Source organism: Tiliqua scincoides, chromosome 7 (genome assembly GCF_035046505.1).
Source record: "Tiliqua scincoides isolate rTilSci1 chromosome 7, rTilSci1.hap2, whole genome shotgun sequence".
Classification (NCBI taxonomy): domain Eukaryota; kingdom Metazoa; phylum Chordata; class Lepidosauria; order Squamata; family Scincidae; genus Tiliqua; species Tiliqua scincoides.
Window position 1 is genome coordinate 44,050,946 of NC_089827.1, and position 19,945 is coordinate 44,070,890.

Consider the following 19,945-nt stretch of genomic DNA (forward strand, 5'->3'; position numbering starts at 1 on the left):
ATCCAGGCCTGGTGGTTACCATCTCCCCCTGCCTATTCCCTCCCGCCCGTGGTTTTAGGAACATTTAAAATAAAAGACCTCTTCCCTGTCTCAGAAACATGGCAAGGGATATAGCCCCAAGGAGTAGCAGTTCCAGGGAAGAGATTAGTTTCTCCCTTTGTTAGAGCTGCATCAGCTGTTCCTGGTTGGATGCTGCTGCTTTAGGTCTGTTTTTCATCTTGGGCATGTTCTCCAAGGAATCCCGTTTGAAGAGAACAATGTAAACCTTGTTATTACACTCTTGCTTTCGGCTGTGATTATCACACTAGGAAGCCAGTCCGTGACCTATTTACTCTGGCTTAACACTGTCAAAATCAAGGGGTTGTCTGTTATGATGACCAAAGAAGGACAAAGTTCAGATTTTGTTGCTTGCTCTGTCCAATGCTCTCTGCTCTGAGCAAAAATACCAATTTTCATTTTCCTCATACTTTGCAAGTAAACATGTTCCAGAAGTTTGTAGTGGCTTCTTGAAACATCCTCCACCACACACAAAGTAACTCCACCACACACAAATAGAACTAACTGTTGGAGATCTGAGGTACTTCTGTTAAAAGGGATTTAAGCACTATTGGAAGTGAGATTTTGATGGTTCCCCCCCCCCCCATTGGATGAAAGCCATTTAAATAAAAAAGGTAGACATCCATAAAATATCATGGGGGGGGGGGGAGACTGGAAACAAATTGCTCTGAGAAACTATCAAATAGGTTATACATAGAAAAAAAGCCTGTAAGTAAGTAGAGCAGTCAAGAACATAAGGAAAACCTGATGGATCAGGACCATTCATCAACCTGCATACCACAGCAGCCAACCACATCTCTCTGGGAAGGTCACAAACCGGCCATAAAGGCACTATCCTCCCCTACTGTTGCTCCCCAGAAGCAACTGGTATTATCAGGTAAGCTGCCCCTTAACATGGAGATTGCACACAGTCATCATGTCTAATAGCTAGTGATAGATCTCTCCTTCTTCATGAATGGGTTTAATTCCCCTTTAAAGTACCTTAACTAATGGCTGTCACCATACCTTGTAGCAGTAAATTCCATACGTTATTTGTTGTTTGAAGACGTACTTTTTTTCTCCTCTCTCCTGAATCCTTTTATTTGATACATTGTGCTGCAATCCTATGCCAAAGATGCACCACCATTGCTGCTATGTTGGCTTGATTGATTGGTTGGCAACCTTCAGTCTCGAAAGACTATGGTATAAGCCTACAGCACCTGGTATTCCCAAGCGGTCTCCCATCCAAGTACTAACCAGGCCTGACCCTGCTTAGCTTCCAAGATCAGATGAGATTGGGCATGTGCAGGGTAAATGTTGGCTTGATGTCTGTCATATCCTAAGCCTGCCTCGCACAATGTAGGAGGGGAAACAAGAGACAAGACAGCTCCATGCTGGCGCAGCCTTCCCGCTAACTTTGCCTGTGTCAATGGAAGCTCCAGCACAGCCTACCAATTGGCTTGGTGGCTCAACCAACATTGGCCCAATGTGCAAGGAATCAATCGCTAAAACCTACTCAGTCCCAACACGCAGCCAGAGAAGTGCAACCAGGGTGAGCCAGGTAGACGGCAGTGGCAGACGCAGGTCCAATGAGTAGCCACCACTGGGATGATGCCCCCCAGGTGGCCCTCAGGAATGAAATACACAGCCATAGCAGTGCTGCCAACCATGGGAGGATGCCTCAAAGACACTACACATAGCACATGGATGCCACAACACCTCCCCCTCCAGGAGCTATTTTGGCATGTAGACCAAGGCAGCAAAAGAATCCCAGAGTGCAAGTCCACTTACAGCAAGGCGGCTAACAACAAAATTCAAATACAATAGTACAATAAAACAATATAAAACATAAACACATGGACTAACCACAGCAAGACAAGAAAGAATGATAAAGACCATAAAACAGTAGCTCAATAGAAACCACAATGTGTCACATATAACCATAACAAATGCAGCAGCAGCAGGTGGCAATAAATCAGCAAACCAGTACACGGTGTGAAAAGTGCTAAAATGGTATAAAAACAGCATTAAAATGCCTAGCAAGAAAGGAATGTCTTCAGTGCCCACGGGAAGGTTGACAGGGAGGGTGCTAATCTCAAGAGAAGGGGATCCAGAGTTGAGGCACCACTAAAGAGAAGGCCCTGTTCCCTCAGGCTGTCAGTATTGCCTCTCCCCATTCACCCCAATTCCCACCCAGGAACGGTACCAGCAAAAGGATTCACCTTAGATGATGAGCTGGTTAGTATGGAAGAAGGCAGTCCTTTGTGCTTGGAAATGAATGGGCACCTCCTGCAGCCACTGGAGCAGCAGCAAAACAGGGTCAGCCTGCAGAGCCCCAGCAAGCATGGCCCACCGCATTCCAAAAGTTTGGACACTTCTGGTTTAGAGCAAATATATCAGTATCAGTATTGGGTGGGCAGGTAGAGATATGAGACAGATATGCAGTGCACTGAGGTGTAGGCTTCTCCCCCCCCCCCCCATTCCCTCCCTTCTGCAGGGTGCATTTTCCCTACTCTCTTTGTTGGTGCAATGAAGCAGAGATTCCATTTGGCTGCTTGTGTGTGTAGAGCCCTCCTCAGGGCAGAGCATTTGCAATAAACATTCTTATCCTGCACATGCCCAATCTTGTCTGATCTTGGAAGCTAAGCAGGGTCAGGCCTGGTTAGTACTTGGATGGGAGACCACCTGGGAATATTGGGTGCTGTAGGCTTATACCATAGTCTTTCGAGACTGAAGGTTGCCAACCATTCTGAGGAGCCAAATGTTAACAAAATACCTTGTCACACATGTTGTGAGGGCAGAAGTCTGTTTATGCAAAGTGTGTGCAAAGTTCCCTTTCTCCATAGATCCCCCTCACTAAGGTTTCTATGTACGTGCTCTACGTGTGTGCAGCACGAGATCAGAGAGGTATAGCTCCATGCCAAGCACCCTGTCATCTGAGTTCTGGTTTCCCTAGCAGCAGATTTAGTACTGGGGTTAGTGTGCTGTGATTGGCTGTATAGTCTGCAAGCTATGCTCCGTCATAGGAAAGCAGGCAGGGTTGGGGCAGGTGGTATTTTGAGATTTTCTGTTGTTTCTTTTCTTCCCCATTGTTTCTATGGGTTTTTAATCCCTACCCCAGCTCTGACACAGGTGTAACGTTTTGCCAACATTTGGGGCATGCCCATTGTCTGGAGGGGGTTTAGAATATGATTCCATCCCTCCTATGTACCACTCACATCCCATCCATGTCTCTACGCTGTTGAGGGGTTTACTCTGGCAGTAGCTTCTCCAGCATCTGAGGTATGTTGGTGCAGCATCAAACGAGCATCTGTGGCTCTTCCATTGGTAGATCTGCAGTTACAATAGCAAGGCTGTCTTTGTGCTGGCATCTGGGGGCACCTATCCTATGCTGCTCAGACTGGCATTTACAAAGCACAGGATTGCACCACTGAAGATATAGGATTATGAGAGAGGCAGAAACTTAGGGCGCAATCCTAACCCCTTATGTCAGTGCTTTCCAGCACTGATATAAGGGCAATGCAGCTCTGAGGTAAGGGAGCAAACATTTCCTTACTTTGAGGAGGCCTCTGTGAGTGACACCCAACTGCAGGATGCAGCACATGTCCCATTGGCACTGCTATGCCAGTGCTGGAAAGTACTGACATAAGGGGTTAGGATTGCGCCCTGAATCTGTCTTCGCTTTCTCCATACCATGAGTCATTTTATAAAATTCTACCTTGTCCTTCCTCCTCTTTTTTTCTAAACAAAACTAAAAACCTCCAAATATTTTGCATTTCCTCTTAGGGAAGTTCCTCCTATGCCCTGATCGTTATCATTGTCGTTTCCCAGTTCAACAATGCCTTTTTTTCTTTTTGAGATGGCACAACTGAAACTGTACACAGTGTTCCCCAGTGTGGCTGCTCCATAGATTTGCACAATACTGGCAGTTTTATTTCCAGTCTCTTTCCTAATAAACCCTAGTACAGAACTCATCTTTTTTCACAGCTGCCACACAGTAAGTGATGTTTTTACTGAGCTCTTTCATGGTGAGCCATCATGCCATAAAACCCCACTTTACAGCTGCAGAACTCAGAGGTTCAGACTCAGAGATACAGAACTTGCTCAGGGATCGGACACTGGAGTCTTTTCGTTGTCGCCATTGTTAAACAGCTGGAAGTCAGAAACACTTCCTAATCTATGGCAAATCACTCAGTCATCTACCAGTAGATCCTGATTGACTTTCTGCCTGTCTCTGCACTATACCATACAGGCATCCATGCTGACCCTCTCTTTTCCTAACTTTCACTGAGCCCCATTTCCTGGGTCCTTTCTCCTCATACTGGTTCTGAGCACAGAGGCACAAGAACCAAGGGGGAAAGCCTCATCCATCCACTGATTCAAAAAAAGTGCTTCCCTCTACACTGTGTTGTCTTAGATCCAGGCAGCCATTTAGGATGGTATTCTAACCAACAGGCTGAGTGGCATCACCAGGGTTTGTGTCACCTGGTGCAGGAGGCCAGTGCATCACCCCCATGATGAACCTCCTGCCATGCAATGTGCGGGGCAACACCACAGGTGGTGGGTGTGGTGATGCACCATAGCCCCACCCCAGCTGGGTTTTTTTTGCTAAAACATTTGATGGACTAAAGATATTTCAACACGGTTTGTTTCATTGCATTCTGCATGAAATTACACATCGATTGATGTATAACATGATGGTATTGTTCAAAAATACTAAAATTTTGGCCAGTAGTGGTGTCTTCCCCACCCTCATGTGTGATACCCAATGTGGCCCACACCTCCGCACCCTTCTAGTGATGCCACTGGACAGACTAGCCCTTGGGGGTACTTTAACTTGTCACAAAATCAGAATGTCAAGCAGGAGGACTTTGGGAACCAGAGTCATAATACTGAACATTAGTGAGCATGGTTAAGTTAGCTCTGTAAAAGTCTGAAGTAAGCATAATCACTTGAGGCTCAAAGTTCTATAGAATTCAGTGGGACCTTATTCCCTCGTAATTGTCCAAAGGATTTCTGTCTTAGCAATCATGTTATATCAGTGACTAATAGCAGAATGCAAAGCAAGCAATTGCTTGTGAGTTGTAAGGTTTAAGGTTATCAGCTGTGTGACTGCAGAGAAAAAATCCTGCGTTCATTCTGCATCTCTTGCCATGATCTGACAGCTCAGACAAACGCACCAAGAACACAAAATTATATGTGTCGACCCATGGCTAATAAAGAAGAATTGGATACTCAATTGTATGTGTGTGATCTATGTACCTATCTGGCTATTTACAGAAAGATTAATGGTTGTTTCAGGTCTGGTTTTCACAGTACATTTCATTCCCACCACGTACTCTCATTGAAAGTGTATCATTAAGGGCCTCTCATTATGATTATTCTTGCAAAAATTGCACAGTTCTGCTTACTACCACTAAGAACATACAGCTGACTGTAAATCTGCACCTTTTCCTTGGAGTGTTACATATTACCAAAAATAAAAAGAAAGAAAGCCATTGCAGGTACTGATCAGTGAAAGAGAAAATGTTTCAAGTTTGCTTCCTCAAAGGCCTTTGACCTGGTGATATGAGGTACTAGACTGAGCATCATGGCCCAGAAAGCCACTGGCATGATTCTTCTAGGTACATAGAGACCAAGCAGAAGAGCTAGGTCACTTTCCTGCTATGTACTCAGTTGTCATATAGACAGTGGGAAGCACTATTCAAACATCATTAAACCCAAAGCCAGCAACTCCTTCTAAGACTTTAAAGATATGTGAAAGTGTCCCACTCACTTCCACTAATCCTTTAGAATTTGCATTTTAAGGAGAGACTTCTCCTGAATTCATAACAATGGTCAGAGTACATAACATTTGCAATAAACACTTGAGAAAAACAAGAGAACCAGAGCTGGCTCGGCCCAACTTCTAAGCACACATAGGGCGCGATCCTAACCAATTTTCCAGCACTGACATAGCTGTGCCAATGTGGTGTGCACTGCGTCCTGCAGTGGGGAGGCAGTCAAAGGGGCCTCCTCAAAGTAAGGGCATGTTTGTTACTTTACCTTGGAGCTACATTGCAGCTAAGTCAGTACTGGAAAGTTGGTTAGGATTGCGCTCATAGTTGACTACCATCTTTTTTTCTGGCACTCCATGGTTTTGGTATCACCACCCCAAAGCCCCTGTTTTTACAACCCACCTCCCATACAATTTATTACTGTATGGGCAGGTCTCTGAAGCAATGTTAGGGCATGGATTTAGAAGAAAAGGGGATTTATTATTTTGTTTACAGCTATGTATTTTGTTTACTATCTATTACTAGGTAAAGAGACTCATAAGGTGGCTCCTCTCAATAGTGACCACACATTTCCAGGTACATCTTGTTCCAAAATCTGGACAAGTTGCTTCATGGTGTGATGGTACTGGTCAGTCAATTCTTTGTTAGAGAGATTCCTAATAGTAGGAACGTCTGGGTTAATGGCCCTTAAAGGCCAGTCACCATCTCTAAAATGAGAACTTTGAGACAACTCTGAAATGTGGAAGAGTTACTAGTGTAGGAAGAGATATTCTGTGGCTTTGGTGGAGGGGGGAGAGTTTGATGTAGTGGGTGAATATAAAAGAAGTTGCAGTTTTTGTAACTTCTGGGTGAGACAGAAGATCTGTTTGGACAATAGTCAAATGGTTAGACTGGGTCCTGTGTTAAATGATGTGTTCACATCCAGGCTTTATCCCTTGCTTACCCACTTTGCCTCCTCAAAACCTCCCCAGTCATGAGGGGGACGGGACAGTTAGCAGCATGGTTAATGTAATGGTTTGAACAAACTGCCCCCCTCCCACAATTAGGGAGATTTCCAAGTGAAACACGGGAAACAAGGGGCGATACCATGTGTGTGCACATTATTTAATGCGGTTATGGCATCTGCATCATAAGCTTTCATTAATCTTTCTTCCAAAGGAAGCCACACCTGGAATAGTCCCACTATATTCCTGGAACGTCTCAACACTTGGGGAAGCGGGGACTGTACAATGCTATACAAAATAAATAAATAAATAAATAAATAAATAAATTGGGGGGGGGGGCCCTGGACCTTGCACCATTGCCACCTCAAGGCATTTTTGAGTGCATCAGGGAGAGGCTTTGCTCTTCCAGCCAGCTAGTGATCAACTGCATGGGGTTAGCCAAACAAATAAAGGGATCTCATAGACTTACTGAATGGGAAACAACAGTTTGACAAGTGTGAGGACTGAGATTACATGATATGACTTTAGAACTGGTTTGCAACAGACACACTGCAGTGCTGGAAAGTGAATAGAGACAGAGAAGTAATTCAGACCATGTGTCAACTGGCCCACTGTTAATAACTCCTGTTTTCTTAGCACCAGATTTCTTACAAGTGCTATTAAAACCATAAGTGGAATGGTTTTGCCTTCAGTTTAAATGTGGCCTCTGTGAATGTTTCACTCTCATACAGCTGCCTTTCAACCCCTCAGCTGCTGTGGTTTATAAGCAATATTTTTAGTAGCCGAAAAATAGCTGACAAGGGGGCAAAATAAGAATTTAAGCTGCAAGCAACAAAGAGTAGGGTTTGAATTAGGTCAGCCACAAAAACTTAACTAAGACCCCATTTATTAATAGAGCGTTCTGAGTGACTAATAAAATAATTCTTGCTGAACGCAAACACATCATTAGACATGCTGCTATGACTAAATTATTGTGGTTAAATAAGTTTAAGGGCTGAATTTCTGGCAAGAGTATTTGTGAATGGAGATCTTTTACAAAAATGTATACTATACCCTTTTCCTTCCATTTCTTTGAAAATTGTATATACTATGTAGAAAGCACAAGAGTTTTTATTATCATTTTTATCATTATTATTACTATTGCTGCAGTATGCGCAAGTCATTAATAAAATAAAAGTAAGAACATAACAAGATCTTTGCTGGATCAGGCCCAGGGTCCATCTAGTCCAGTTTCCTGGAGCCCACCATCTCCCTGAGGGAGCACACAAGACAAGATATTTGCATCTTGCTGCCACTCCCCTGCATCTGAAATAAAAGTCACCTTTTTTTTTTTTACTGGCTCTGATCTATGAACAACTTAACAAAAATGTAGCAAGTGAGCCTTTTCCCACACCACTCATTCCCACATGTTAAATGCCTTCATATCAGACGGTTCCTCGAAACACAGGAGCAGGGCCAGTAAAAGAAACCCATAACTCCTTTTCCATATACTGCCCATTATATATTGGGAAAAAAATATTTTATTTATAAACCCATGTGCCTAATTTAAACAAAGCATATACAATTTGCCAACTTTGCTGCACTCTCAGGAGCAAACTACATGTGTTGTTGCTGGAGTTCCATAATTGGATCATAGTGGATCTTTTTTTCAGGATTTCACAGCAGCTTGAGAGCAGGGCAAGCAAGCACAGGGCAGTTGGAGGAGGGGATGTTTAATCTTTTCACTCATGCTGTTTTTCTTCTCAAAACACCACTTATGGCCTGGTTGACAGAAAGCAAGGCACCCCCTCTGGGGTTTTTTTCTCCCCTGGGGGGCCATTAGCATTTGGGGAAGAGAGGAGGGGGCAAATTCCTGTTAGGAAAACAGCCTGGGGGGGAAAAATTGAATGCTCCTCTCTCCCAGTGCCACTGCCCCAAGCCCATTAGAAGCACATTCCGTCTGCCTTTGAGGTTCCAAAGGCATTGGGGAAGTTGAATCCCAGTTCTCCTGTGACATCACAGCAATCCTAGACAGAGCTGCTCCCTTTGTTATGGACCAAAGATGCCTTTTAACACAACATAAGCAGAAGTTAAGTAGGGAGTCACTTCCCAGCATGGACTGAATGATGGGCACAGAGTGAACAGACATCCTCTTTTTCCAGGATATGTCCTCTTTTTTTACCTTGTGTCCTGGAAAAAATGGTCTTCCCATTCTGGATCCAGGCCCAGCAGGGCAAATTTGCTTCGGCCAAGCTCAGCCAATGCAGGGGTCTGGGGGTGTATGGGGAGAGTGGGGAGGAGGCATGTCAGGGCAGGTGACGGGTGTCCCCAGGGGTGGGCGGGCGGAGAGCAGGAGCCTGGATCTGGTGGCTATGCCAAATCCTGACCCCGTTCCCGTGTGGTGTGTAACAGCCTCTGGCTGCTCCAGTCTACTTGGATTTGCACCACCTCTTGAGGTGGCCAGATCCGAGTAGACCCATTGGGGCCAGGTGCAGTTTTCCCCTTGCCTCGGGTTGTGCTGATTCTGGCCCCAAACATGTGCTGGATGCAGCACAAGCCCACTGACCTGCCTGCTCCAGCACAAGTTAGGATTGCACCCTTAGTCTTTAAGGTGTCATTTCCTCACCAAAATGGGGTGGTAAAAGCCTGAGGTGAAAAGTGGTCTGTAGCACTTCAGGCTGGTCTGGTGTGTCATATTTTAATGCATCCCACATTAAAAAAACAACAACTCCTTTCTAATTAAAAAAACAAATAGGATGTATGAGCAAAAACGTTTTGATCATCCCACTTTCTGCTATACAAGCATCTATTTCTCGGGTTTTGTTTGGTTTTCTTCTTTTTTGGTAATGTAGGAAACATTCAGAAATGTGATCCACACCTAGAATCTGATGGTAGAATCCATTCCATCACCTTAGGGTTTTGAGACCTCATTCTGCTGCTTGTGTAGAGCAGGCCACAGTTTGGGATGAGATGGAAATCTGTTGCTCCAGGAGGGTTGCCAACCCTCCAAGACTGGCCAGGAGTCTCCAGGAATCAGCATAAATCCCCTTTTTTCCAGCAGAGGAGTGGCCTGTGAGACATCCAGTATTAGGCTTGGCCTGCTTTTATCTTTTTATAAGCAGCTCTGCTGGTTGTTTCTGTCTGTACAGGCCAGTCTCAGAAGGTGGGCCTCGCCACATGTGTTTTTTCTCAGGAGGGAGCTCAGCGGAAGGGAAGGGTGCCACTATCAAGAGAGTGACGGGCCAGGGGAGATATGGTGGTGTGGGTTGGACAGGCCATTATAGGAGAAGGAGAATCCATCATAGGCAGATCATCTCTCCTTCTGGTCCTTCCCCCAATTGTCGGATGCCTGGTGGTCTTGGCAATGAGTCCCTGGATCTGAAGCTGCTGCTTTTGAATGCCAGGTCGGTGAATAACAAAACCTGCATCATCCTGGACGAGAAAGCCAACCTGGTATGCATTACGGGGACTTGGTTGGACGTGGCAGGAGGAGTTAGTCTCTCCGAACTTTGTCCACCAGGTTTCCAGGTGTTGTAGCAGCCAAGAGTGCAGGGACGGGGAGGGGGCGTTGCAATGGTCTACCGTGAGTTTGTAAGCTTGTTTGTAAGCCGCCTTGAGTCCCTCCGGGGAGAAAGGTGGGGTAAAAATAAAGTTAATAATCATAATAATAATTAATAATAAGTGACAACTGAGAGCAGTTCTGGAGATGTGAACAGTACCTCCGGGGATTTCCAGCATTATGTCATGCAGGGGGGAAAATCTGTAGGAATAGCTTCAGTCAGCATTGGCAACCCTATCGCCCCCTGCAGTCCGTTTGACTGGATGATGTTTGGTTTGAGTCCCTTTGCAATTTTGCAATGTTTATTTCATAAAGGACACTTTATGATGCATAAATAATCTGAAGGAGGCAAAACGCATTTTCCCCTTGTTGGAGGAGCAGCAAGCCTGAACTCTGCCTCCTGCTGCCTATTTCCCCCCCCCCCAAATCACCACAACCAGTCTGAATACACCAGAGGCCTTCTCAGCTGTGCTGAACATTTGCCAGCACCACATGAAATCCACCTGGTTTTTATGATGTAGTCTAAACATAAATGTGATCTGCGGAGATGTTTGCTGCACTCTCAAGGGATCTTGAACTAGGCTGTGGTTGATTACATGTCAAAGCAGGAAAAATTTACCTCACAAATTCTTATGAACTTGAGGGCCAAACTAGATGTTATATGATTTTCCTAACTCCCATTTCATATTACGGGCAAAATGCTGTCTCTGTTCTGACATCACAACATGAGGTGAACTGTAACTAGCAACTGCAGAGAAATAAAGGTTTTCTTTGGCAGCCACATCTGCGCCGTTAGTGTAACACCTACTGTAGTTTAGCCCTTAAGAGTTCTTATTCCTCTGCATGTTTACTCAGAAGTAGTCCTCAATGAATTCAAAATGGACTTATTCTCAAGTAAGAATGCATAGGATTGCAAAAAAAAAAAAAAATCCCTTTTTACAGCAAGACTGTTGAAAAACTCCAGATATCTGGACAACATCCCAGTAGATCATCTGAAAGATGCTTACTAGGCAAATATCTTGATTAAAGAGTAATGCAGTCCAAAACAACACCTGTCTCTCCTCATGTCTTTCTCTGTTATTATACAATTACATTTAGGGGGTATAGTTCAATTTACTTTCTCTTATGCCTCACCCAGTTTTGTTGCGGTTCAGTAAATGTGGGTGGAATTCAGGGCCAGACATGTACTATTCATACTTACCTGGGGGCAAGGACCACTGAGCACTGTGGAAGTTCCAGGTTAAGCACACTCAGGCCTGTGGTGTCAGTTAATCAGTCTGCTTGCCAGCTAAGAGAGGAGTTAAAAAAATCTCCCAAGCCCAGCTTATTAACACTGAAGTTTTATCAGATATGCATGCAGGTAACACAGTCCATTATATGTTGAGTGAAAGACTTAAGGTAATTACTGAGGCCTTTCCATAGGCTACAGATACATCACTCTTCTGAATTTAGCCATACAATATCGTCTGCCTGTTATTTCCTGTATGCATACTTTTTCAGAGATTTAAACTAATGTTTCTTTTTATATGTTCTTTTAAGATTATGAGTTTTCAGGATAGGGACCTGTTTTTCCGCACTCTGTTTAAACTGCCATGCACTTGGACTGCTCTCTATAAATAAATCAAAGGTGTGGAAAGGGCATTCTGTGGTCTCAAATGTACACTGCTGTTAGAAGGTTATTTCATACTTGATCTGATCACAAGGCTTCAATTATTCCTCAAGAACCAAAGGCAAGGCAAGCAGCACATTGGGGAGAGAGGAGTGATGGCCCCTATACTCTAAGCCAGTGATTTTCAACCTTTTTCATCTCACAGCACATTGACAAGGCATTAAAATTGTCAAGGCACACCATCAGGTTTCTGACAATTAACAAGGCACAACATGCTGCCAGTGGAAGCTCACATCCCCCATTGGCCCTACTAATAAATGACCTTCCCTCAAATTCCTGTGGCACACCTGTGGACCACTCGCGGCACACCAGTGTGCCATGGCACAGTGGTTGAAAATGGCTGCTCTAAGCCATGTTAAATGATGAGAAGTCCACACAGACACAATACCTGGTAGGCTCTCTGAGCGGCAACTACAGCTCAAGTGACAAGGGTTATGTCACCGCCATAGCAGAGAGGAAAGACTGGGACTTCTGCATGATGGCTCCACCTTTCAAGCTGCTCTTGATGGGGAGGCATGTAACAATGGCAGAGTGCAGTAGTGGAACAGCCATAGTGTTGCATGCACAATATGCTCCCCACCAAAGCACAGAGTCCAGATCCTCCTGGCACAACACACAAAGCCATACAACAGTAGTTCCAGCCTCAACTCACCTCTGCTTCAAAATCATTCTAAAAACTCATCCTACCCATATCTCAACTATCAATTGAGGTAGCTGAGGGCAGGAGGTCTGGTCCAGAGGGTAGAGCCTCCGTTTGCCTGAAGATAACATCTGAAGGTCGCCAGTTCGAGGCCACCAGTGCCATGAATGGCGAGACCTTGAAGCAGCTGACATGCCTAGCGGAGTTATTCCACCTGCTCTTTCAAGGATTGTCAGCCTGTGTGGGAGGAAACTGGAGACCAGAATGTGATACCAAATCATAAAAGAGCCGTCTGAAATGTGGTTCTTGAAAGATAGAACCTTCTTCAATTGTAAAAATCCCTATAGGGATTTAGTATAGCCTGCCTATGTAAACCACCTTGAAATAAAGTCTGATGAGAAATCTGACGACCATGAAAGGCAGTATATAAATACCTGTATTATTATTATTATTGCCGATACAATACCATGTGTGTACTGTATACTCAGAAGTAAACCTCATTTAATGGCTCTTATTCTTAGATATGTATAGGTTTGCATCCTAAGGGTTTTTTAAAAATTGTTTTTAATTACATACTTTCAAGCCAAAATGCTTCTTCAGTCTCCCATATAGTGCAAAGGTGTTCTCGCCCCCCCCCCCCCCGGCTCAGTAATCTGGTAAATATCATGATGAAAGGGTGATTTTTCTATAGAATAAAAATAAATGCATTGTCTAAAATCTATCATAATTTATTAGATCCTGATGTGAATTGATGTAAACCACATAGGTCAAGGTGGAGTACACATTTACAGTGTGATGTCTAACATTCTTTGGCCATACATTCTTTCCCCAGAAGGTCTCTATTCTCTGTTGGCTTTATGTATAAGAGAAAACAGATAACAATGCAGTAGTGTCTTGCATCACATAAATTGTTTCAGATTTATAAAACTACGATAATGAACCAATTTGGTTCTTGTACAGGTCTTTAAAGTGACCTTGGTCAAAAGTAGTGAGTACGTATTTTGGAAAATAATAACTTGGGCAGCTAGCTTATGCATGTCTGTTCAGAAGTCAGTCCCTTTGAGTTTAATAGGACTTACTGCCAGATAAGTAAGTATCAGACAAGTGTATGCACACCAGCTTAAGGCTACAAACCTATACAGACTTACCTGGGAGTAAGTCCCATTGAACTCAATGGGGTCTACTTCTGAGTAAACAGGTGTAGGTTTGCACTGCAAGAAAACAAATGAAATTTTGAAATGAAACATTGAATTTATCAGTGGACACCCTCAAAAGCTTATTGAGTTTTGTTAAAACAGTTTTACTTGTATGATTGAAAGATGCCTTTAATGTGTAGTTTATTGGCCATTTGTTAAAACACTAGAAAGCAAGGCCTGAATCATGAAGGACGAAGGGGCTGTTCAGATGTTACTATGAACGTATATAAGGGGAGGTGTCGGCTTGTGCCCACGCATTCAGAGTAATATCCAAAAAAGCTTGCACATGTACAAACTGTACACATGTCAGCTCTGTCCATGAGATCAGGTTGTCTATTCATGAGCTCCTAATTGTCCTGAGCCAATATGCATACAGCACATACATGGGAGGTTCTTCCAAACCTTACTCTGAAAGCACATGTCTGGGGGCACAACCAATGGCTAAAAGGAGGCCCAGTTTTGCTCCTCCATCTCTACATGCATTCAACATAGCATTTGAATGGTCCCAAATGACTCAGGGGGAAAAAGTAGGTGCTGCTTGCTCTGGTTAAGCTGACAGCCAATCAAAGGTCACTAAGGGATGTGTGGAGTTCAGCTGTACATTATACATCATCTGAAGTATGTGTTTTGCATGTGGAATAGAAATATTTGGATCTGATTAGCTGTGCTTTATGCTTTGTTTGTAATATTAACACATTTAATTCTTGTAACTTAAAAGGAGAATTAAAGGGATTTTTTTTCCTCTTGCATCTACTGCTTGCATATGATGTACATTTCATGTCCAAATTTAGGGAACCAGGAACTCAGCAGGAATCTAAATGCCTGCCGCTGCACATGCTGAGTGTATATGTACACACCCCTAACAGACCATCACTACTGTCAGTTATGATCACCCTTTAATCAGTCTGGACCCATCTCTCCTTCTCATCACTTTTAGGTGATTGGTGCTGTCACCACAACTATTCTTATTTACCATGTATACTGTATAGTACTTTTTCCAGAACATCTGCAACGTGTTTAAAATACATATATGTTATCTCAGTAATACATACACCTTCCCAGTAAGACAGGCCAGGCTTAGCAACCCATGTTATATAATGTATATCCTCATGATATAGGGTCAGTTGAGTCTGAGACAATAAATAGCCTCTTGCAATCTAGAGCAGCATTTCTCCAATTGTTGGCCAGTACCCACTAGGTGATGGGTCACAAGCCAATTTTAGGTGGGTCACCTAGCATCTAGCTCAGCCGCCATTGAAAATACGGAGTTGAAAATACAGTGTTCAGAACTGCTAGGCAGTGCAGGCTTCTGGTGGGGGAGAGGCATGGTGCTTTGCCCTGAATAGGTAGGAGGATGGGACACTGGAAAGGGGGAGGGTTGGGTGGTTGGAGAAGGATCCAAGTCTATGTTCTGCTTTGACTTCTGAGCTGAAATGTTTGCAGTCCAACCTATGCAAAATAACACCACAGGCGCACTGCATAGTGGAACCTTAGGCTGATTGTGGCTTAGGTTTGAAGCCTAAAATGATGATGTCACTTCTGGCCATGACATCACTTCCAGGTTGGTGACATCGCGCCGGGTGGGCCCAGACAGATTTTCATTCTAAAAAGTGGGTCACAGTGCTACAGTGTTTGAGAACCACTGATCTAGGGAGTTCATGATTTAGATGAGATTTGAACTGGGGGTTTCCTGGTTCAAACTCTAAAACTACATTACACATTATATGGGCTTAAATTTAACAGACATTTTCTCATCCCAAGCAACTCTGCAAACTGTAATTCAGCACAGGGAAGGGGTCGTGGGATCTCCCAGGGAATGTGCAGCACTCTCTTCAAACTACAAACTACAGTTCCCAGTTCTTTGGTGGAAGCTGTGATAGGCATAAAATCAATGTAAATTTTTAATTCAAGTGCCTGAGTTACTACATCAAAGCAACACTTCATGGAGATATATCACACACACTCACACAGAGCAACATCAACAGCTTTTGCTCTACCTGGAGGAACATGTGATCATGTATGTAGTCCACGCAGGTTGAGTTTCAGCTCATCAATTCAACCCTTGCTCTAATCTCGCCATACACCAGCATCTCACCGCCTGCACCTAGCTCAGTGGTGCCTTGAGTTATGCCAGTAAAACAGAAGATTTCCTGCTGCATTCCCAAGGGCAAATTGGTGTGCCAAAAGAGTTGGCACAGCTGCAAACATTGGCCTTGACTCTCAGCCATCCAGCTGCCCCTGTTTCTGTTGTGAATTCTAACTTCAGGCTGCTAATGAATATTGATGAAGGACTTGGGTGCATAGAGACACCGAACCAAAGCATCTGTTATGGCAGGGGTGGGTGGGAGGCTGGGCAGAGGAGACACTTAATTTCCAACTCATTTGTAAATCAAAAAGCAGGTGGAGCATCCAAGGAAAGCCAAACCAGATTTCTCCTTTGCTTGCCAATACTCAGTTTATATACACACACAGGCACCCACACAGCACACTCGCCTAGCGGCCTGCCAAGAGACACTTACTGCATGTCCTCAGATTTCTTTTCACTAATTAGACAGACAATGTGTGGAGCATGTCATTTATAATAGAAAAGCCTCTCTGGAATGGCATTTGTCCCAAGATTCCTTAAGTAAGTCATCGTTGTCATTAAGTCCTATTAGCATCGCACATTCCTGCAATTGTCTATTTATTAGTCTCTAAGTGCACGGGAGAGGCCAAATGGGCCTGGCCAGTTCCCTGCGCTATGCACTTTAGAATATGTCACAGAAAACTGCAATGTGCAGGAGTTTTGTGGCATAAAAGTCAATGTGGAAAGTATTCTCTGAAAGGTGGGAAGAGATTTTGAAGAAGAAACACCATTCTTTTTGATCCTGCTCCTTTTCCTAGAGCAAGGCTTCATTCACATTTTTTTTAAATTTTAATTTTTTTTAAATTGTTCTTAATTTTAATTTTTTTAAATTTATTGAAATACACTTTATTTATTGAAATTTATTGAAATTTATTGAAATTTAAAACTGCAGTACATAAAATACTGTATAAGATACTGTACATTTTTATACTGTAAAAATACCAAAAAAATATAAGCAACATACTTCAAAAAACCAGAACTAAATTTTATAAAAATTAATACAAAGACTGGTCAGAAGGACAATTTCTATTCCATTAATGTGGATCTAATTAGAAAGCATCATAATAACTAATAAATTCAGTAAACATTAAAAACAAGAACCAAATGTATCAACAAATAAATTTTTAAAAATTGCTATTAGCCTGACAGCACAAGCCTATGCATGTCTAACTTCTGAGTAAGTTTAATAGGACTTACTCCCCAGTAAGTGTTTATAGGTCCATTATAAGATAATTATAATAGCCAAAAATATGATAATTATATTCATTGACATGATTGGTAATACCACTTTAAAGTAAATTAAGTGCTTATAATAGAAGAAACAGATTTTTGATAATTAAATTCTGTTTTTCCAATACATTAGTTCTTCAGCTCCTCCCACTCCTCTCTATATTTATTATGTGAAGCAATTATATAACTAGTTCATATACAGCAGGGTTGGGCAACTATTTTGGCAGGAGAGCCACATCATCTCTCTGATACTTTAGCGGGGCCCAGGAAAAAAAGTAGTAATTTAAAATTCAAATTTGAATAAATCTACATAAATTTACATAAATGAATATATTAGAGAACTCATATGAACGAATGAATTTTATTGAACTTATTTATAATCACATAAGAACTCTAATACAGGCGTGTACAGCCACATGAGAACTATGAACTGATTGACACACACATCTTGCACTGTGAAAACATACAGACCAAGCCAGAATCACATGGAGACCTAAGCTGTTCAGAGGCGGGTGTGTGTGTGTTAAAATAAGCCTAGGTGTGTGTGTTAAAATAAGAAAACACATGGAGACTACAAAAGACCTTGCTCTAACTTGGACCACAGCTTGCATCTGGTGGTTGAAGCCAGCAGTCGTGGACCAGCATGGGCTCCAACAGTCTCTGACAGGCCAGAGGCTCATTGTAGACTGGGGGCTCTCTGTGGGCTGGATTGGGGGTCCCTGAGGGCTGCAAATGGCCCACAGGCCAGGGTTCACCCATCCCAAAATCCAGTATAATTATGTCAATGTATTAATCTGAGCTAAATCCCACAACTTAACTTGCTATTCTCTAACACTAGGTACACCTGAAGTTTTCTAGTATATTGCATTAAAAATTTTGCAGCCACTACCATCTGGAACAGGTGTCACCAAAACTGTGTGACTGCTGTGTAACAATGAGGTCCTCATTCAGACCACAGCTTGCTGTTCTGCCTCTTCACATCTTCCGAGTAGATCTGGGTACCGGCACACTCTGGGCAGTCACATTGGTTGCCTGGCATCCCAGAAGGCTGTGCAATAGGATGTCCAGGCAGATAGGACTGCTCAGAGCATCCCAGTGCCCAGATCTACTCAGAAGATGAGCTGCAAGGAGGTGGAACAGTAAGCTCTGCTAATGGAGCAGAAGGCTTTCCTGAAACTCTGGATCTGGCCCTTGGGCCGGGGTTTGGAGGAGCCTGATCTGGAACAACTATTTTTTTCCCCCTTTGAGAAAACCTTCCCTTTGTAGAAATTAGCAAAAAGAGAGTTGGTTCTACTGTTAAATTTATTGTTTTGTCAATCATATTTAGTATTTTGTTCTGAAAGATCTTCCTTTTTCAGCAGGTTCGCCAACAATGCAAAAAGTCTCCTCTCTCTCTCTCTCCACATTGCCAACAGATGTCAATACAATGTGGATAAATCTTGGAAGATGGCAAATCTTTTTTGATGATGCATGTTGTGCGTCACAGTCTGAGAAGAGGCATAAGTTGAGGAGAGGCATTTCCCCATATGACAAAAGGGGAATGCTCTTGTGTCATGCAATCTAGGCATGCCTAGACAAGCATCAATCAGTCTTGCTAAATCCAGTGGAATTTACCACCTAGGAAGTGGATTTAGAATTGCAGCATTAAGATTGTGCTTTCATCAGCAATTTTTATAAATTTATAAAAAGTGAATTAAAAAACATTTACTGCCCAATAAATTGGGGATCATTTTATTCAAGAACATTGTTTTTTTTTTATTGATTGAACATTGATTAAATGTTGCAGCCCTAAACGAAGAAGGAATTGATTTACCCAAAACATTAGCAAAACCCCAGCCAGCAATAGGATCGAATCTGGAACCCGAATGAACAGTTCAGACACATGCTAGTAAAGTCTATTTTCCATGTTGCTAATCAAGAGCAGAGCCAACATCTGAATATCATAAAAGTAACTTTAGTCTAAGTAACATTGCCAGACTCCCGGAACCAGTGGGATTTCTCCCTTTTTGCTGCAGTTTCGTGATAATAGCCAACAAGAGGGTGCTAATGACAAATCTCTCTCAGTGCGGTTTCAGTTGCCTAGAAAATATCACCTGCAGAACAAAAGCCGTCTCTGACCTTGTGCAGCGGCAGCAGCTCATTTTTCTCATTTTACCACGAACCTTTAAATGAATGCTCTCCAATGCCTCACAAAACGTACACAGAGTCCTCATAGGCCATACAAGTGGATGGGGGATCCCCACTGTAGTGCCGTAGCGGGAAGAGGAGCCATAGCTGTGTGACAGGCACATGCGTTGCATGGGGAAGGGCCAGTCTCTGTCCTTGTCAGCATCTCTAAGTAGGACTTGGAAAGACTCCTCCTCGTCTGCAGCCAAAGAGCACTGAGCAGGACGGTTCAATGGCCTGACTCGGAGCAAGGCAGCTTCATATGCACAATCCATATGTTTATGCTTGTGAAACAGCTGTGTACAAATAAATGTATTTAATTGTGTATGTTGACAGTTTCCAAATTGAGTTCTGGGGAAGCTTGGCAGTCAGGAGTGGCAGAGAAGACATTGTGTCCACCCACACCAAAAGGGTCACCAGGCATCCTGTGGCTTAGAGGCAAACTACACTGACTAGAATGCTGCAGGCTTCCCCCCCCCCAATATGATCTGGGGTTATGGCACAAGAGGAAGGGGGTTTAACACTGTCACCTCACATTGATTTGCTGGAAGCCCTGGTTCCCAACCTGTGGTCTGGGGACCACAGGTGATCCGTGAGGTCTCAGGAAAAAAAAATCACCTTTGA

At 43.2% G+C, this 19,945-nt stretch overlaps 1 pseudogene; it reads right to left on the bottom strand.

Moving 5' to 3' along the window:
* Nucleotides 1-1,244: 1,244 nt before the first annotated feature.
* On the bottom strand, nt 1,245-1,358 carry LOC136657768 (5S ribosomal RNA; annotated as a pseudogene).
* Between the last annotated feature and the right edge of the window lie 18,587 nt (nt 1,359-19,945).